This window comes from Pelecanus crispus, chromosome W (genome assembly GCF_030463565.1).
Source record: "Pelecanus crispus isolate bPelCri1 chromosome W, bPelCri1.pri, whole genome shotgun sequence".
Taxonomy (NCBI): Eukaryota; Metazoa; Chordata; class Aves; order Pelecaniformes; family Pelecanidae; genus Pelecanus; species Pelecanus crispus.
The window spans coordinates 5,830,515-5,838,054 of NC_134675.1; positions in this window are offsets into that span (position 1 = coordinate 5,830,515).

The following is a 7,540-nucleotide window of genomic DNA, read 5'->3' on the forward strand; positions in this document are numbered from 1 at the left end:
GAAGCTGAAAAACAAAAAAAACACCTATAGCATCTTTACTAGGTGCCTGAAGAGAAAGATAGCTATTTGAGAAATAGGTAATAATCAGAGCCTAGTGAGAGATGAAAGAGTTGTTGCTGCTTATTAGTCTATGTCCTGGTCTTGGTATTTGGCTTTTTGGACTTCAGGAAGCTGGTGTTACCTTGTAAGTGTGAGCTCAAGCTGAGCAATCACAGTGGAAGAATTCTTGCCATGCTTCAGAGCGTCTCTGAGATTTCTGCTCACCTCCTGGCAGGGCTGCACAGAAGTCCTGTCATTCGGAGCTTTGCTGTAGAGCCAGTTGAAAGCAAGTCCCATAATTTTTTTTTTTTTTTTTCAGTTACACTTCTATTATCATGTGCTTATTAAAGGTATACTAGGTGAGAGTAAAATCTGAGAACTGTAAAAGACCTTTGGGAACATGCTAGAAACCATGTTTGTATTTTGCTAGAAGCTCCCCATCTCCTTGGTTTTTGTTTAATTCCTGATTCTGGTTCCCTGGATTGTTTTATTTTCAACAGATTTGTATGTTCAGTAAAGAATGTGGATTTTCTTTGGACTATTTTTGTAACATAGATGGATAGCAATGCCACAGCATGCAGAAATTGCACATTTTGCTTGAATTGCTTTGTAAAATACACTATTTTATTGGAGAAAAGTAATTTATGCCAAAAAAGCGTAACATGCCATTTTGCCACTGAATAGGGTGTTTTAGCACAAGATGCAATGTCTTGCAGGGGGGGAGGCAGGTGTCTTCTAGATTTAATTGAAAAATTGTTCCAGTACTGGGCTGTCAGCATCCCTAAAACTGCATTACAAGAGATGATGTAAATTAATCATTCTGAGGAGGGAAGGGATCAAGGAAAAATCTCAAGAGTTATTCTCCCTGTCCCGTGTGGTCTTTTTTTTATTTAGTAACACGCTGCTACATATTTGGAGGTTCTAGTGGTTGTAGGTCACTGAACAGACATTGAAATCTGATTTATATTGTATACCTGTAACATAGAAAGAAAAAGTATTTATATATTTTCCATAAGAATATTGCATTGAGCTGTGTATAATTTAAACAGAGGCTTGTCCCAAAATGGTATTGCCTGCCTTTATTTTGGGGGGAGTGTTTAAATAGTGTGTGCAGTTCATCTCTATGGGCATTAAAAGCCTCCTGAAGAGTAATCTTATCAAAGGGATGCATTGTTAATAAAATGTACTTAAGCTTCTTAAAGTTGTTCTGGTCTCATGTGCCTCTCAGCACTAGAAATGGGTTGGAATTTTATTCATATTTGTAAGTTACTAATTTACTAGAACAGCCTGAAGCTTTCAGAATAAACATTTTTTTTGGTCAAAAATATATTTTACATTAATGCTTTGTAAGATGTCTTATAAAAATAGTTTTGTAGTTTGTACACCATTTTTATTTTAAAATTTTAAAAATTTAGTGTACTGATACTGAGAATTAATCATTTTCCATTATGTGATGTTTGCACATTAAGTATTAGCATTTTGACAACAGATGTGAAATTTGAATTGTAAACAAACAATGACAGAAATAAACAGTTTTCAGTTTTGAAATCATTCAACCATTAATGTAAGACAGATGTCTAAAAAAAAAAAATTCATACATGCCCCCCCCCCCCTTATGCAAAAATCCTTTTCTAATCTTTAATTCTAGTGTCTGGACTGTATCCTTTGACTTTGGCATTATGCTCCTTGGAATCCTCTGTTTGACTGTGTGCTTTTAAGCACAGGTAGTTTCATGAAACACCATCTGTCAGACCAGCAAGCAGAAAGATTTATAGATAAAGAGGAGCTAACTTCTCATCACATCACCAAACAAACTGTTTCCTTGCTTTGAGATAATGAAAAATGCCAAAGCTGAGGTGGGAACTCCCACCAGGCCAAAGTGTCTCACCCCACCATCAAGAAGGCACTACTGGCTATAGTCACCCCCTCCCACACACACCCCTCCACTTACTCCCTGGGCTAAATTACTGCAACCAAGCCCCAGTGACAGCAGCTCAGATGTAGGAAACTGTGCCTTGTTACAGCTGTCCTCTGGCATGAGGAACTGCAGCCAAGTTGTAAAGATAGTGTGGTGTTCACAACTCATAAAGAAAACAAACTTTCAAATTCACTATAACTCAAAAGAGAGTAACATAAAGGGAGGAAAAGTTTCTCTGGGATGTCTCCATCAAATAGCATCAGCCTGTTCTCTTACTTCCCTATTCTTTGTCAAACTGTACTTCAGCTAAATGTGACCAGCCATGTTTCCTTACTCTACTGTCTGAAGGATGAAAGAGAAGATGATACTGGGGTTTTTTGGGTTTGTTTGGGTTTTTTTTCCTCTTCTCTCACACTGTGCATTGACTGGATACCTCTAACCACAATTAGCCATCTGTGTGTTTGTGTGTTTGTATCTTTGTTTGTACCTCACCTTTATCTGCCTGAAGACTTCTCCCTCTGCAGTTGATGCTTGTCTCGGCCAAAGTCTATGTAAAATTGTGTTGTGTTTTTCCTGTGGCAACACAGCTCATCAACATTACAATAATATCTATAAGCAACAATATAAAGCTACATGTGGTTCAGTATCAAAATTCGTTTCTGTCTGCAGCTGCTTAGTTTTTAGGAAGTGTGATTAGCTAGTTAAACATAGGGAAGAAGAGTAACTGCATTTTAACAAATTATCTCAGCTGAAGATCAAATTGTAAAAAATGCTTAATTTTTTTCCCTTTTGAAAACTGATTATTCTGTGCTCTAAGTTGAAGTCTTATATTTGTGAAATGTTCCAGACTCAGTTCTTTCATGTATAATTCTTCATCTTGTATTGAACAGCATCATAAAATAATGAAATAATAAAATAATAAAAATAATGGCCTGTAAATCTTACATAATGCCCATAACTTGTGATGAAACCATAGCACACATCATTCCAGTGCACAAGTCGGTATTTTTAAACTAGTCCTGAAGCAAGAGCTTTGCAGCATTAACAGAAGTAGGGCAGTTTGGCTTGTGAAAGCCTTTGCCAAAAAGAGAAGTTGTTGTGGTTTCAGAAATTCTTATTTATATTGTGTAACTCAAACACTGGATGAACTCAATGAAAGAGAGTACATCAAAGCCTAGGCAGTGCACAGCTGTTTGTGAAATATATCTACCTCAGACTTGCTTTTCTGCCAGCTGTTTCTCTGGGTGATGTAGCAGCATCTTCATTAGAAGTATTGAAGTAGTAGTGTGGCTGGTACAGCACTACTGATAGTTCTGGCATGCTTGTTTCTAGTGTCTCTGGTATTTGATAGGGGTCAGATTCAACTGCAAGATGAGAAAAAAAGCAAAATTTTCAAATCGAGTATGAGTCTGAGGTGTAGATGTGGGTGTAAAGTCTCTCTTCATTTTTATTAGGGTAAATCCAGGAAGAGTTGTGACCATCAATCTTCTCTTCTGTTGGCATTGAAGACAACTGGCTCCATGAATGTCGTTTCTGGGCTTCAGCCTTATTGTCCACTGCTAGCATGTCAGGAATGCAGTCACTTATTTTCAGTACTTTCTCAGAACCGATATACAGGAGAATCATAAAACAAAATAAATATTCAATGAAAGAAGTCGAGAGTAAAAGAAAGGGAGCAATTACTTCAAGCACTTCTAAAATTGTCTTATCCATTTTTTTAGTTAGGATTTTTCATATAAATGAGCAGAATTTGAAGGAAAACATATATACAGAATGTTCAACAGAAACTTTATTTTATGTGGAAGTTATCAGAGTATTTAGAGATTTCTCTTTTAAGTAAGTTCAATATAACTACATTTGAAGAAAGAACCATGTTCCTCTATTTTAAAGACTTTGCCAGGGTTTTGAGATCTGTGCAGTTTTTGAAACACTAGCAACTGGAAGGCAGTAGCATGGGCTGTTAAGTTGTACAGACTTCTCCCTCTGGTGCTAGTGTTCAGTGAACACCAGCAGCAAAAATGGCAGTAGCCCCATGTGTGCTGGGGTAAAGACATGCTCCTACTTTTGCAACCGCCTTGCACACATCATAGGCCCTTCGAACCAGGAGAAGAAGCTGAAGGCCTTTTGCCAATCCTTTCCTCCCAGCCAGACAAGGCAGTACCTGGCAGAGCCCTCCTCCCAAGGACCAGCAAGTGCATCACTGCTGTGCCCTACAGCAGAGGGACATGTGGGGCAGAAGGAGTGGGTGGATACAGTTCACAGTCTGCAGCAAAGTGCACTATTCACTATACAGTATGGTCTGTTGTGTTTAGACAGTACCGTGTCTTGAACAGTAATGCTGGAAGAATCACCTACTCTATCAAAAGATTTCACTTATTCTCCAATTATGCTTTCACTTACTGCAATAACAGACTGCAGAATATAAACTAATCACTACAGAGTCACATGAATATCAAAAGGAGAATTTTCCACTAAATTATGATATTAAATTATGTTAATTTCTGTATAATACATGTCACTACTTTTTAAATGTAGCCAACAGGAAAAATATCTCTGAAACATTGCTAATCAAAGAATGGAAAAATTAAAAAGAATAGATTTTCAGTGATCCTTTCAAATTGCAATCCTCTTGTACAGGCAACACATAAACATGGTGTCGTGGTTTAGCCCCAGCCAGCAACTAAGCACCACGCAGCCGCTCGCTCACTCCCCCTGCCCCAGTGGGATGGGGGAGAGAATCGGAGGAGTAAGAGTGAGAAACACTCCTGGGTTGAGATAAGAACAGTTTAATAGTTGAAATAACATAAAATAGTAGTAGTAATAATAACAATATAATTATAATAGTAATAATAATATACAAAGCAAGTGATGCACAATGCAATTGCTCACCACCCGCCGACCGATACCCAGCCAGTTCCCGAGCAGCGATCACTGCTCCCCAGCCAATCCCCCAGCTTATATACTGAGCATGACGTCACATGGTATGGAATAGCCCTTTGGGCAGTTTGGATCAACTATTCTGGCTGTGCCCCCTCCCAGCTTCTTGTGCCCCTGGCAGAGCATGGGAAGCTGAAAAGTCCTTGACTAGCATAAGCAGTACTTAGCAACAACTAAACCATCAGCGTGTTATCAACATTCTTCTCATGCTAAATCCAAAACACAGCACTATGCCTGCTACTAGGAAGAAAATTAACTCTGTTCCAGCCAAAACCAGGACACTTGGGAACCTCTTACAAAATGAGACTGTGACTCATTTGTGGGATAAGAATCCCAAGATAGTGTTACTGCATTGAAAGTCAGTTCAACTTTTTCCATAATAGGGTCAAGCATCATAATTAGGCAAAACCAAAGGGTTCCTTGCACATATGGACATTGATGAGACTTTCAGATACAATTCCAACTGTTCTGCTTCATTACAAATATGCAATTTTTAAAAATCAAAATGGAAGACCAAATTCACCGCTGCCTACTGTAGGGATTCTGAGAGTTATAATAAAAATCTATGGTATTCAATTTGTGTTTCTGCAAATACTGCAAGACAAAAAATATAATATCAAGAATGTTGAGTTTTGAAATCACAGTTAGCAATGCCTTTTATCAGTAGCTGAAGGAAGTTTGTATTGTTTCTTTGGTTTTTTTTTAAATACATGGAAATGTAGTGTTGGAAGATCTAGCTGATATGCAGCCTGAATATGATGTTCTTCACAAATGGGATTAATATACCTATGCATCTGACTATTGTTTCTGCTTACCTGGTTGTTTGGGACTTGCTACATAAGTGCAAGGGTTAATGCCAAAAGAAGTTAAGTTTACATGCACAAGAGGAGAGACAGTGCCATGATAACACCTCCGCAAACATCTGTCTTGCTGGAAAAACAAGTGGAAAGGAACTAACTTCCCACATTTCTTTGTTTAGTTAAGAGGATTTTGTTTAGGATTTTAAAGGGTCATTCTTCCAGGCAGAGAAGGCAGAAGTGTAAGAAGCCGCAGTTACCAGAAATGGGAGTGGCAGCCCACTAACAGGAGCCTGTACTGTAAAAATCTGTTTTCTGTGCTCTTTCACCCACCAAGTGTAGTTAGAAAACAAGTGAAGTAAAAGCAGGAAGATCATAGGATTTTGGTGTACAGGGTAGCACTCGTAGAGAAGGCAAAGTTCCTTCTAATCATTAAGTAATGTGCCACATCACTGAATGCAGGTGACTCTTCCATGTTAATTCCTTACATCATTTGAGAGAGAGAAAATACAACCCAACCCCTACCCCCATGCTGATGTTACTGTTCTGAGGCATACTCCAAAACCAGGTAATGCTTTGTGCACAGCTGTATAATACACACTGGCTGGCTGTCACGAATGCAGGTCTGTGAATCCTGCTGATAATGTCAATTCACTATGAATGAGTGACTTTACACAGTTTGATTTAGTAGCAGTTAGAATTTACTTGTAGCAAATCACAGAATTTGATTATAATATTTTTAATAGCACTCAATCATTAATGCTTAATAAAGTGATTAGACAAAATTGATCAAAACAGTGACTTAGTTACAGATTTGAAGATGGCAAGGTTCACTCTATTACTACATGGAAGTGCATAAAGGAAAATTAAATCACACTGAGTTGGAATGATTCACAAAGGGATTGTGTATGTAGGGGATACGGAAACCCTCCCGTTGAGTCACGAGGTTCAGAATGGCCCCCCTTGCTTTCTAAACTCCTTCTCAGAGAGGAGCCTAGGTGCAGCTGCGCCCACTCTTAGTCTAAGACTTGGTCAACGGTTTAGGAGACTAATGCTATAAGAATAATACAGCAGTATAAAACTCCCTTTAAAATTAAATCATACATCTACAAACTACTTAAATTGATTCATGCATGCACACTCACAAATATGAATGCATATATGAAAATGGTATACCTGTTAAAAATTCCCCTTTTCAAGTTTAGTGAAATACTCACATCTAATGCCTTGGCATTTCTCAACGGGCGAGAGTAGAGTCTCGAGGAGTGAAGAATTTCAGCCCAGGCTCCGTTGTCAATCTTCGGCAATGGAGTTCTGGTAGCAGCAGACTTTCGGAATCTGCTAGTTTTCGCTGACTCTGAGAGTCGTTTCGCTCAGAGGGAGATGCTGGTGCAGTCCGCGGCAGTCCAGGAGAGCTCAAAGGGCCTCACTTAGGACTGCTGTTTATAGGATTGTGAGATGATTGACTTTAATCACCAGTAAATTTCCATCCGAGCCACAATTTGGGTCAGCTTGTTGTTGGAATTCCAGCAGCGATGAGACCACTCTGTTTCAAGGCTGTCTGGGGTAGCTGTTTGTTCTCGTTCCCCTCGTTAGCCATAATTTTAATCTTGATAAGGACAGGGCCGCTCTCTGCTCCAGCCATGTAGGAGTTTCTGACCGATACCCAGACAGTTCCCGAGCAGCGATCACTGCTCCCCAGCCAATCCCCCAGCTTATATACTGAGCATGACGTCACATGGTATGGAATAGCCCTTTGGGCAGTTTGGATCAACTATTCTGGATGTGCCCCCTCCCAGCTTCTTGTGCACCTGGCAGAGCATGGGAAGCTGAAAAGTCCTTGACTAGC